A 12,106-nucleotide genomic window follows, 5' to 3' on the forward strand; every position below is an offset into this window, starting at 1 on the left:
TCTCCTCTGTCAGCTCCTCCCCTTGTCATCAGGAGAGTCAGTCTGCCCAGGGGGATGCAGGGAATGGATCCAGGCAGGGCTGGGAATCTCCCTCCCCACATCTTGCTCCTGCTGCCCCTTTTGGTCTCACTCCTCCCCTTCCTGACTCCTTCCCTCCCCCTCTGCCTGGGAGAACTGGGGACTGTCCCATTCCCATAGGCGTTGGCTCTATGTGAGAGTAGGCATGGTCTGAGGATAGCAGCTCTGGGAGCCACAGACATATAGGGAGCCCCTTCCCCTCCAGTACAAACTCACCAGCAGAGAGTCACTTTCCTGCCCAGCCCCAGCCCTTTCCCCCAGGTCTCTCTCTTCACCTGCAGGCTCTGGCTCAGGAGCCGATGCTGGCAGAGCCCAGGATTGCCCCAGGGGGCTAGTTCCAGGCACTGCAGAAAGTCCCCACCTCAGCTGGGCACAGAGGGAGCTATAATGACAGTCACTCCCTGACACAGACCCCTGCTGGGGAGTGGGGGCGTGGGAGCAGCTTTTCAGTCTAGGCTCCCAGATCACAAGGAAGGGGGCAGCAGCATTTAGTATTTTCCCTAGGAATTGAAATGTAGGGGGTGTTCAAATTTACAGGAAGGATGAGGGCCAAGGGGTGAGACCGTGAGCGCGAAGGTGGACTGATCGTGAAACATTCTTCTCATTTTATTAGATTTAACTCATGTTGGAAATATCAAACAAATTAAAATTGGCGACTCAAGCTTTCTACGAAGCACGACATCTACATCCTCCTTCGTTTCTTGCTATAATTTTGCACAAGTCTGTTAATTAACTTCTTGAATGCAGTGTGTTCATCTTTGGTGGCTTCTTGTGTGGACAGAACTTCCAGGCCTTCAAGTGATATGCTCATTAGTTCATTCATATGATCAGGCAGAAGGCGACTTCTTTCAGAACATAAAATTCTATTCTATGATGAAAAAGAACCCTCAACTGTAGCTGTTGTGACTGGGAGTAGCAAGAGATTCAGTCCTACTTCTTTCATCCCAGAAAACATAACACAAAGATCAGGTCAAGCCACTAGTGATGATAAAAAAAAGAAGTGAAATCTTCATTCCTTCATCATATGACATTCCATTCTGTGTTCAAATTCTCTATTCTGTCCTGATTGCATCTCAGCCCCATTTCTGGTAGTGCCTCACTCCACTCCACTGTCAGTGTTTTATAAGATAGGCATCTGTAAAATGCTGAGTGGAATCCAGAAGTCTCTGTTGTAGATTTGTAAGAATCAAGTATGGGTACTTCAGCTGGTTTAAACACTTCTCTTCACTTAAAGATTCAACGTAAGTGTCTTCATTAGTCAACTTCTGGGCTGAAGTCTTTGCTTCTTTCAGTAGATTTTCAATGGATCTCTCTCTCTGATTGATCCAAATATAGCTTCTATTGCTGGACAAAGATCTACTACTGTTGTAGCAGATGCCTGGATGGCATTGTTTAATGACCCAAGTGGCTTTAACAGTAGACTTACAAGAGAGAGAATGGTGATTGTCTTCTCTGAATGTAGAGCAAAAGTAACCCACCCGCCTCTCTACTTAGATCCATCCCATTGTGGTAAATACTTTCCAAAGCCAGTAATAATGGTTGCAGTAATTTTAAGACAATAACCAAGGATCACTCATGAGAAAACCAGTGGGATTTCCCATCTTGGACTAATTTGAACTTCAGTCACGGAGCATCTTCTAGTTTTTTCAAGACGTTCAGTCTTTTTGGACTCTTGTGGAAAAGAGTGTAACAAAGACATTAAATTTATGGCTTTTAAAATGTCTTTTGAAGATTCTGCAGCTCATACTAGTGCTAGTTGAGTAGATTGTAGAATCACTGGTCTGGAAGGGACCTTGGGAGATCATCTAGTCCAGTCCCCTGCATTCAAAGCAGGACTAGAGTATTATCTAGACTATCCCTGACAGTTGTTTGTCTAGCCTCCTCTTTAAAACCTTCAGTGAAGGTGATTTCACAACCTCTCTAGGCAATTTATTCCAGTGCTTAACTACCCCAGCAGTTAGGAAGTTTTTCCTGATGTGCAACCTAAAACTTCCTTTGCTGCAATTTCAGCCCATTGTTTTTTACATTATCCTCAGAGGTTAAGAACAACATTTTTTCTCCCTCCTCCGTGTAACAGCTTTATGTACTTGAAAATTGTTATGTCCCCTCTCAGTCTTCTCTTTTCCAGACTAAATAAACCCAGGTTTTTCAATCTTCCTTCACAGGACATGTTTTCTAGACTTTTAATCATTTTTTTGCCTCTCTCTGCACTTTCTCCAATTTGTCCACATTTTTCCTGAAATGTGGTGCCCAGAACTGGACACAATACTCCAGCTGAGGCCATTATCAGTATAAAATAGAGAAGAATTTCTTCTGTCTTGCTTACACCACTTGTGCTAACACATCCCAGAATATTTGCTTTTTTTTTTGCAACAGTGTTACACTGTTGCCTCATATTTAGCTTGTGATCCCCTATGACCCCCAGATCACTCTCCGCAGTACTCTTTCCTAAGCAGTCATTTCCCATTTTGTATGTGTGCAATTGATTATTCCTTCCCAAATGGAGTACTTTGCATTGATCCTTATTGAATTTCATCCTATTTATTTCAGACCATTTCTCCAGATTTTCCAGATCATTTGGAATTTTAATCCTATACTCCAAAGCACTTGCAACTGCGCCCAGCTTGGTGGTATCTGCAAACTTCACCAGTGCACTCTCTATGCCCTTATCTATATCACTGATGATGTTCGAACAAAACTAGACTCAGGAGCAATTCCTGTGGAACCCTGCTCGATATGCCCTTTCCAGCTTGCCTGTGAATCACTGATAGTGAATCACTACTCTCTGGGAACAATTATCCAACCAGTTATGCACCCACCCTACAGAAGTTCCATCTAAGTTGTATTTCTCTAGTTTGTTTATGAGAAGGTCATATCAAAAGCCTTACTAAAATTAAGATATACCAACTACCACTTTCCCACTATCCACAGGGCTTGTTATCCTGTCAAAGAAAGCTATTAGGTTGGTTTGACATGCTTCGCTCTTGAAAAATCCATGTTGTTACTTATTTATTATCTCCTAGTTGTTTTCAAATTGATTCCTTAAATTATTTGCTCCATTATATTTCTGAGTACTGAAGATAAGATGGCCTCTGCAGTGTGTATAGGAAAGCGTAGGGATACACTTTTCTCTGAGCAAAGCTCGTACTCCACCATGTCTTCCAGGGAAGTTTGCAGCTTCATCAAAGGCACAAGCAGGCATCAGTTTGGGGTCCAATTCACAAGAATTTAACTTTTCTAAGATGTGGGTTGTCACAGATGCAGCCAATAAGTCTTCTATAACCTAAACATCTAGAAATATATCTACTGGACTACTACTAACATGATAATGTAAACAATGACTTAATGCCGATTTGCATGGGTGCATTCATCAGCCATGTATGCAAATGTTTTAAGGTGATGAAAGAGTTCTTCACTTTTTCCAAATGCTGAGAGTCTTTCGCTGTTGCACTGCATGCTTCTAACCACTGTGATGGGGCAAGGCCAGATGGCTACAGTAAAGTACTGAGAAACAGGTATGTTAGCCCCAGGCTAAACAAATCCCTAGTACCCTGGTAAGCAAATGGCAGTTGCTCCAGGTGAATAAGCACGGAGCATTAGACTTTCTAGAAGGCAGTGAGATAGCTTTAATTAGAAACCTGCATGCAACTCAGGGCAGCTAATCGAGGGCACCTGGTTTTTAAACGCTCATCCAGTCAGTGCAGAGAGGACCACAGGAAGAGTGTGAATGAGGAGCTTGGCAAGAAGCTGAGAATGAACGGCTGGAGGATTTAGAGACAAGCATTATCGGACATCATGGAGAGACCTGTGTGAGATAACGAGGTGATGGAAGCCATGGGGAAGTAGCCCAGAGTTGTAGCGTCATGCAGTTGTTACAGAGGTACTATGGACAGCTCAATCAAGGCTGGGCGGAACCCGAGTATATAGGGTGGGCCTGGGTTCCCCCCAAACCTCCCAACTCTTGATCAGACACAGGAGGAGTTGACCCAGACTGTGGGGAAGATCACTGAGGTGAGCAAATCTGCCAAGAAGCGCAGGACCCACCAAGGTAGAGAAGGAACTTTGTCACACCAGTCAGTTGAGTTTCTAGCAGAAAGATAGCGAGCATCTGCCGATATTGTTTGGAACCAGTGTCCAATTTCAGGGTTAACATGTGACAATGCACTTAACACTGGCCTCCAGCTTGTAGTGTGTGTTATCTTGCTTAAACAGGAAGTATGGAGTGGCAGCCATGTTTGTTTGCATGAACCATGTTGTGTCTCCAGCATTCTAAACAGCCTCATCAAGTCCTTCTAAAACTTGCTTTGACGGTGACTGACAAACATGGGCATTTAGGTTGTGGAGACACTTTCTTCAGTAGGTAGCTGTACTTGTGCTTCAGGCTGTTTAGATGTTGAAACGCCACTTGAACCTTCAGGTGACATGTTGGTATATTTTTGGTATCTTGGTTGGTTTGACCACTAAAGTGGGTGATGGGAGAGTTGGGGGCAGCAGAAGGGAGTGTAGGGAAATCCCTGGAAGCAGCTGATCCAGGAAGCTCAACTAACTCTAGGGCTCTAATATCATGAGCAGAGAAAGGGGTATGTCCACACTACCCATGTTACAGAGCAGCAGCGCTGTGATGTGGGCAGTATAGACTTGCTTTATCACCAGGGGAGAGCTGTCCCGGCGATTAAAAAAAACAACAACAACAACATACTCCTAACGAGCGGCGGTAGCTTTATCGCCGAAATAAAGCACTGTCTATACTGGTACTTTTCAGCGCTAAAACTTTTGTCGCTCGGGGGGGGGGGGGTGTTTTTTCACACTCCTGAATGAAAAGTTTTAGCGCTGAAAGTGGCAGTGTAGACACAGCCAAAGACAGACACCAGCTTCCTCTGCCTTAGGGCACATCTTCACTGGCAAAGTTAAAGAGCTGCCATGGCAGCATTTTAACGTGGCTTGGTTAGTCGCGGCATAGACTATCCACAAGGGGCGTAGCTCCCAGCGCTAGTGCACTGTCTGTACTGGCATGTTACAGCGCTAAAACTTCAGCGCTCGGGGTGGTGTTTTTTCACACCCATGAGCGAGAAAGTTGCAGCGCTGTAAAGTGCCAGTGTAGACAAGCTCTTAGCAATAACCAGCTTCCCCGCTCCACCCCCTCATGACTCAGCCTCCCTGGGTTGGGGTTGTCCTGGCAGCCCCCATGGACAGTTCAGTAGCTGCAAATGTCATTTGCCCACCTGGACTCGTACCAGAACAGAACCAGTTTGAACTGATATTTTTAACTGAACTGGAACCAGACTTAAACCTTATTTTTTTCCTCTTACTCAGTTAATTTGAATCAAAAGGGAGGAGGGGGGGGTTGCCAGTTAAAATAAAGCTTCAGCAATTTTTCAGCTCAATAATTGATAAAAATGAAATAAAAGCTACTCTGATCTTCCTTTCATTATAAAAACAAAACAACACACTAGCATGTGATTGCTATCAGAATGGCATGCATCAGTAGAAGAAGAGAATGGGGCAGCCAACAGGAGCAGGGAGGGAGGAGAGAAGTGGGAGCTCCCTGGTCCCAGAAGTTAATAACTTTTCAGGCCCAAGGAGAGAGGCTGTTCAACTCTTGTCCCTCTTAGACAGGGTTTCTCTCACCACCAGTGCAGCTCCTTCCTCCAATTGCCCCACCTGACACAGGCCCTGAGCCTAGGGTGACCAGACAGCAAGTGTGAAAAATCAGGATGGGGGTGGGAGGTAATAGGACCCTATATAAATAAGAGACCCAAAAATCAGACTGCCCCTATAAAATCAGGACATCTGGTCAAGCTACCCAGGCCCCAAATTCAGTTCCCCGCTGAAGCAAGATGCCAGGGCCTCCCTTCTGGGGTACTGCCTAGTAACCAAACAATTTTGGGGTGTATTGAACCAGGAACTGAACACACCGACTGCCACTGAACCAACCCCCAATTACACCCCTTGCGGCTCGCAGTGATTCTGGTTTGATACTGAATCCTGTGCAGAAATCAGACCAGCTCCTGTTCACTCCTGTCAACCCAGGAGTCAGACACCCTCACCAATAATAAAATTGTCTTTAAACTAGAAGCAGAAAGTGTGTGGGGTGGGAAGGGGGTTGCTGTGGACATTTACCTTGTACATTTTCAGCCCTTGTAGGAAGTCTCCTGCCCACCAATCCCTCCGCTTGTTTGACCATGGGGGGGGAGGGGGCGCGGGAAACCCACTGGCTGCTGGGTGGAGCAGCCCGTCACCCTCTCCCACCCCATGGGACAGGGGAGCTGCCTTGTGTCCGCTCCCCCCCGCCAGCCTCCTCTTGCTCTGAGTCTCCCTCCAGCTTCCCCACATCCCCCCTTTCCCTCGCAGTGCCCCCCCCACATCTTCCCTCCATTCCAGCCTCGTTCTGGTCAGCCCCATAATTCCCCCCACACCCTCTGAATCGCCCCCATCCTCCCTTCAGTGCAACCACCGCCCCCTGCCTCCCTATCCCCCCTTACGCACCACCCCCCCCACGCTGTCCTCTTCCCCCCCCCACCCCGCCTTGAACACAATTGGAATTGGGGCCATCTACCTATAACAGGCGCCCTCGCACCAGCTCCGCCTTGGGACGCGCCTGGGCAACCCCTGCTCCGGAGTGGGGGGTTCTCTCTCACCCTTCCTGCCAGCCGGGCCCCCGGGGCAGGGGCCGGGCCGGGCTGGGGGCTCTGCCCTGGCCTGGGAGAGGCTCCTGGGGAGCAGCGGGAAGGGCCCTGCTGGAGATTCCCCGCTCCCGGCTGCAGCCAGGGCTCCGGGCTCCCAGCACCAGCCGCCGGGATCTCGCCAGGACCCAGCGGCCGCGACTCACCCCAAAGCCCGGGCCGGAGCAGGCCTGGCAGGAGGCGGGGAATCCCTGGGCCAACCATTCCGGAGACTCCGTGTAGCCAGCTCAGCCAAAGACATACACCGAGCCTCTCTCCGCTGTCTGATTGGCGCTCTTCCCTGCCTATCACACTTCCCTGCTCTCTGATTGGTAAGCAAGGGAATATCCCGCCTTCTCTTTATTTTACTGCAGCCATCCCAGGCGGGTGGGGGGAGGGCTTCCGCCCGAGAAGGATGTTTAAAGGTGCGTTCGCCCCTGATCGATGATTGGCCCAATGCGAAGAGCAAAGGGGGCTGTGATTGGAGGTCAGACCAGGTACCCCCCCCCACCGTCCTTTGTGACGCTAGCCCTGGGTCACGTGGGTGGGAGCGTCTTGCATTCTTGCTATAGCAGCCTGGGGGCTGAGGCAGATTGTAGGCATCAGCCTCAGGCCAGCGGCCTCAGAGCAGTGAGGGGGCAGGTTTGGAGGGGTGGCTATGGGGGAGGTCACCAAGGCAAATTTTGGGGTGGCTACGGCCCCTACAAGCTCCCCTGCCTAGCGCCGCCCCTGTCAGCGAGACTAAAAATAGTGGGTTGGGGTAAAGGGAATCAAGCTAAACGCCAAGAGGCCATGAATATAAATCTCCCCTTTACTAAGTGCTGTTTGTATTTGCAGGCACTTCCCAGCCCTTTTTGCTGACCAAGCCAGTGTGTTCCCAGCCGTAGAAGGCAAAAATATTGCATGTATGTCTTTGCTGCCCGTTTTACAAATAAGTTAAAAAGAAGTTGCGTAAGATCACCAAAATCAAAATGGGGAATAGGATCATGGTCTCCAACAGGGAAGGCCCAGGTCTTAGCTAGTCAGTTCCACTGTCTTTAGTCTGAAAGCATCAGATACCTGTGTTTTGGTTCTCCTGTCACTCACTGATAGACAGTACCCGAGCTGGAAGTCCTGATGACAAATGTTCTACTGCTGACTAGCAAATACTTGTGTAACCCACTGGCAAAGCGGCAGCTGGTCCACGCACTTCAATTATTCCTATATCTGAAGTGGGGGGGCATTCAGGGAGGGTCTGCTACAGGATTTGATTCATGTCTGTGCACAACTATGGACGGGAACTTTGTAGTTCAGTGCGGTTTGCATTTATTTTGTTTTTCTTTCTTGTTTTGGGGGTTCTTTTAAAAAATCTTTGTGAGGATCCAGGTGACCAGTCTTGGGTTGCCAGAAGCTGTGGATTTTTGTGGCGCTGTGTTGCAGCCCATTTCATGCTAGAGGCAAGTAGTGGGGAAGTACCTTAAACCTGGAAGCATCATACTGTTCACTCGTCTTCTTTTAAGGGTGTTGTTATGGGCAATGGGAACGGCATAGTTAATGAACTGACCTGGTTCCCCTTTGAAATCAGTGAAAAGATTCCTAAACACTTCAAAGGGCTTTGGATTGATCCCTAAGTGACTTGGTCAGTCACCCAGAGTGAAATTGACTTCACTCCAGTAACTGGGTTCTCTACAGATAAAGCGCAGGGTAGTTAGGAAAGTGAAATCCACCCCATCCTGAGACCAGGACATAGGACCCCAGCAAGAAGGCTCAATGCAGCCCCTCTGCATTACTGCATTGGTGGTGCTGGATTCCCCTTCCATGGGGCATAGGCAGCTTCCAGGTTCAGGGCTAAGTTAGGATGGGGGTTGCACTGGCTCCCCAGGCTGTGAGGGGGTTTCACTCAGAGGAGCAGAGCAGGAACTAGCACCCAGGGGATCCTTCATCCTGTGCTCAGGTCAATACAGCACAATTCCTCCTGCTTAACCACAGGCCCAAGGGTGATGGGAGAACTTGTTAGGTACTGTACTGCCTGAAAGTGCTAGAAACTCCCCAGTAGTTATAAGAACAGGAGTACTTGTGGCACAGGCTCCCTGGCAGTTAAAGTCAGTCCAGAAGTTGCCTTTTTAGTGAAGTCTTTCAACTTTTATCCTAAACTACAAATTGTCTTATTGGAGAGTCCGGGTCCATCTGTGCTCAGTGATTTTACCTCTAATGACTTTAATCAGCAAGTGAATGGCCCCCTTTACGCTGCAGCTGCTGCAGTGAGGCCATGGCTATGCTGGCGCTTTAGAGCGCTGCAAGTTTCGCGCTCAGGAGTGTGAAAAAAACACCCCCCTGAGCGCTGCAAGATACAGCGCTGTAAAGCCTCAGTGTAAACAGTGCAGCTCCCAGTGCTGCAAGGTACACCCGTAGAGGATGTGGTTTACGTGCAGCACTGGGAGAGTTCTCTCCCAGCACTGGCGCTGCAACCACACTCGCACTTCAAAGCGCTGCCGCGGCAGTGCTTTGAAATTTCAAGCGTAGCCATATCCTGAGTGTGAAAGAGCAAAGATTGTATTCAGAGTTATGGTATGATGGTCCTGGTATGAAGGGGAAATATCAGCCTCTGTTATAGAACATCACTTTGTTTGTATCTGGGGTCTCATTGCCAGGAGGATCAGCCTCACCCCCAGCTTGGGGGGAACAGACCCAAGAGTTATTTTATTATGCTGTCCTTCCCAGAGAGTTTCTGCTGCTTTTTTTCAGGCCTGTATTCATTTCCTTTTCCCCACATTCATTATTTTAAGCCAACAGAAGTGACATCCAGGAGCGGTGGGAAGGAGACTGGGGAGATGAATTCCTCAGTCTGGGCCATTTGCAGCTCTTGGTGCCAATGTCACAATTCCCAGAATGTGCTGAACAGCAGCAGCATTGGAGGGGAGAGGTCTCTGCACCTCATGCACAGAAAAAAGGAAAAAAACAAGTTTGGGGCAGATACTGAGCTGGAAACTCCATCAAAGAAAATTAAAAAGGGCAAAATGGAGGAGGAGCGTTGGGAAGAGGGTGAGAATTGCACCTGCTGACTGCAACTGCTCCCTCCCTACCTGGCCTCTGCTCCCTTTATACCCTGGCTCACTCTGGTGCCTGTTTATGACGTAGCTACTACTCCTGTTCCCCTGCCAGAATCACCACTTCTAGCAAAGTCCTGGCACTCTGCAGGAGGCAGCCAGCACCAGGGCTCCTGCACCCATACAAGGTTCAGGATAAACTGAGAACTCCCGTCTGTCAGGCTCTCTGGCAATTTTTCTATTTTAGCTGCAGGAGGGGGATTGGGAGAGCCTGGGGAGGAGCCTCCTGGGACCAGAAAGGGAGGTTGACCATGTTGGGAAGGAAGCACTGACTGGAGATGCTCTTGGGGATGCAGGTAGTTACACAGGCTGCTCTGAACTGGCCACATCTCCAGGACTTATCAGTTGGCTGCGATCCACTGAAGTCAATGGACCCACACTCACTGCACCAGCTGAGAAACTGGTTCAGTGTTACTGCTGTTGCATTACACTGGCTACCATGTTGCAGCTATGTACGGTGAACTGGCCACTGAGCTGTAATTTAGCTACCCCAGGCCCTGATGCTCCCTAGTAGGCAGATGCAGGGTCTTAGCTTTCAAAATGAGCAGAGAGAAAATAAATCCTCACCCCTTACAGCAGGGGAGGTGGTCAAATATATTCACAGTTTGGACTCCATCTTAGACAGAGTGACCCTTAGAGCAGCTCCCCTCCCATTAACACCCCTGTGGGTACCACAGCAATTGCTGACATCACATACTTTAGTTCCCTTTAAATACAAGTTCCTAGCTGGAAAGCAGGAAGATCAGCACCATGTGTCCAGCAGAGCTCCCAAGTCACTGAATTAGTGGGAAATTCACTATTTGCACTAATTTCAGCTGTTTTTTCTGTCGTGCTTCAAAAGCAGGCAGCCTTTCATAGATACATGTGAGACAGACTCTTCTGCCAGCAAATATCCAGCACCAGTGACAAAGTAGGAGCTATAAACCCATGAGTTCAAATATCACAACTCCAACCCAAGTAACTCGAGAAGTATTAGACACTTTCTCCTCCAGATTACAAGTTCCTTGAGTGGTTGCACAAGGTCACTTCAGCTGGAACTGGGAAGAGAACCCAGGTCTCCAATATAGAAAGTCCAAGCAGGAGCCATTCATTCCTACTGCCTTTTGGGATGAATGCATACAATAGATATGATCTGGTGACCTGTCACTACCCAACACTGCACAATGGAGCCAGGAAGAGAACCATGGAGCTCTGATTGCTAATACACAAATGCTTATTAGATTAGAATATCTGCTGGCAAAGTGTGTGTCAAGTCCCCCCTCTGGTGATTGGCCTCAGAAATAATGGCAATTTCTCCTGAAGTTCAAGTGGGTGGGGACATGCTGGGGACCAGGGAGGCCATACAACAAACCCTGCTGCTGTGGGAGTGGGGATTGTGTGATTCTATTTGATAGCTATTTTAGTTTTTTTTAATAGTTTATTTACAGTAATTACCACAATAGTTAAAACCATTACAATCTGTTGATGGTCAGGCAATGTGCCATAAAATCCAGGTATTCCAGATTGCAAACATCTGTCATGCATTGAATTGCTGGTGTCACGAACAGGTAGGTTTGGAAGTTGAGAAGTGACCTAATCAGCTCTGTCCAGAGCACAGCTGAACAATTTCCGATGTACATGTTTATATAAAGCACATAGCCCAGAGTGCAGGTTGGAGAGCAACATATCACAGTAAGGTCCAGTCTATCATCATAATCACATACACAGATATCCTCACTGGGGCTGGGTTGACACAAACAATGTAGGGGAAAGAAATCCCATGTTTACCTTCAAAAGTCACAGCTGGGAAATTAAAGGGAAATAGACAAGAAGGTTTTATGTGTTTCATTTACCTTAAGTAAATGTCAGGCTTAAAAGGAGCAGAGACAGAACTTTCATAACCAGAACACATGGTAAAAACATCCAGAAAGTGTTTTGCCCTGAAAGGTACCTAAGTGGAAATACTGTCCATGAACTATGGGGTGGAATGAATGTTACAGTCTCACTTTCAGAAACATTTTATAGATCTCTATCTCCCTCTCATGTTCTTTCTTTTTCACTTTTCTTTCATTTCATCCAGTTTTACACAGCGTTTTCTCTAACACTTATTTCCCATCTGTTTATTTCTCTGAGTCTCCCTAACTCTTCTCTAATCCATGTAACTCATCATTTCAACTCAGGTGCCCAATTCTCTCTGCTGAATTTATTACCTGCTCTGTCCATGCCCACTGAGGTTTTCCCTTCTCAGGATTGTTTTCCTTTCACTTGTCTCATTTCAGTCTGCCCCAACCACCCATTTTC

The 12,106-nt window shown here is 47.6% G+C and overlaps 1 protein-coding gene across 1 annotated transcript in view; it reads right to left on the bottom strand.

Moving 5' to 3' along the window:
* LOC116830653 (E3 ubiquitin-protein ligase TRIM11-like) overlaps positions 1-12,106 on the bottom strand; it is a 394,044-nt gene that overhangs the window by 314,576 nt on the left and 67,362 nt on the right. The window lies entirely within an intron of this gene.

The sequence above is a fragment of the Chelonoidis abingdonii genome, chromosome 12, assembly GCF_003597395.2.
Source record: "Chelonoidis abingdonii isolate Lonesome George chromosome 12, CheloAbing_2.0, whole genome shotgun sequence".
Taxonomy (NCBI): domain Eukaryota; kingdom Metazoa; phylum Chordata; order Testudines; family Testudinidae; genus Chelonoidis; species Chelonoidis abingdonii.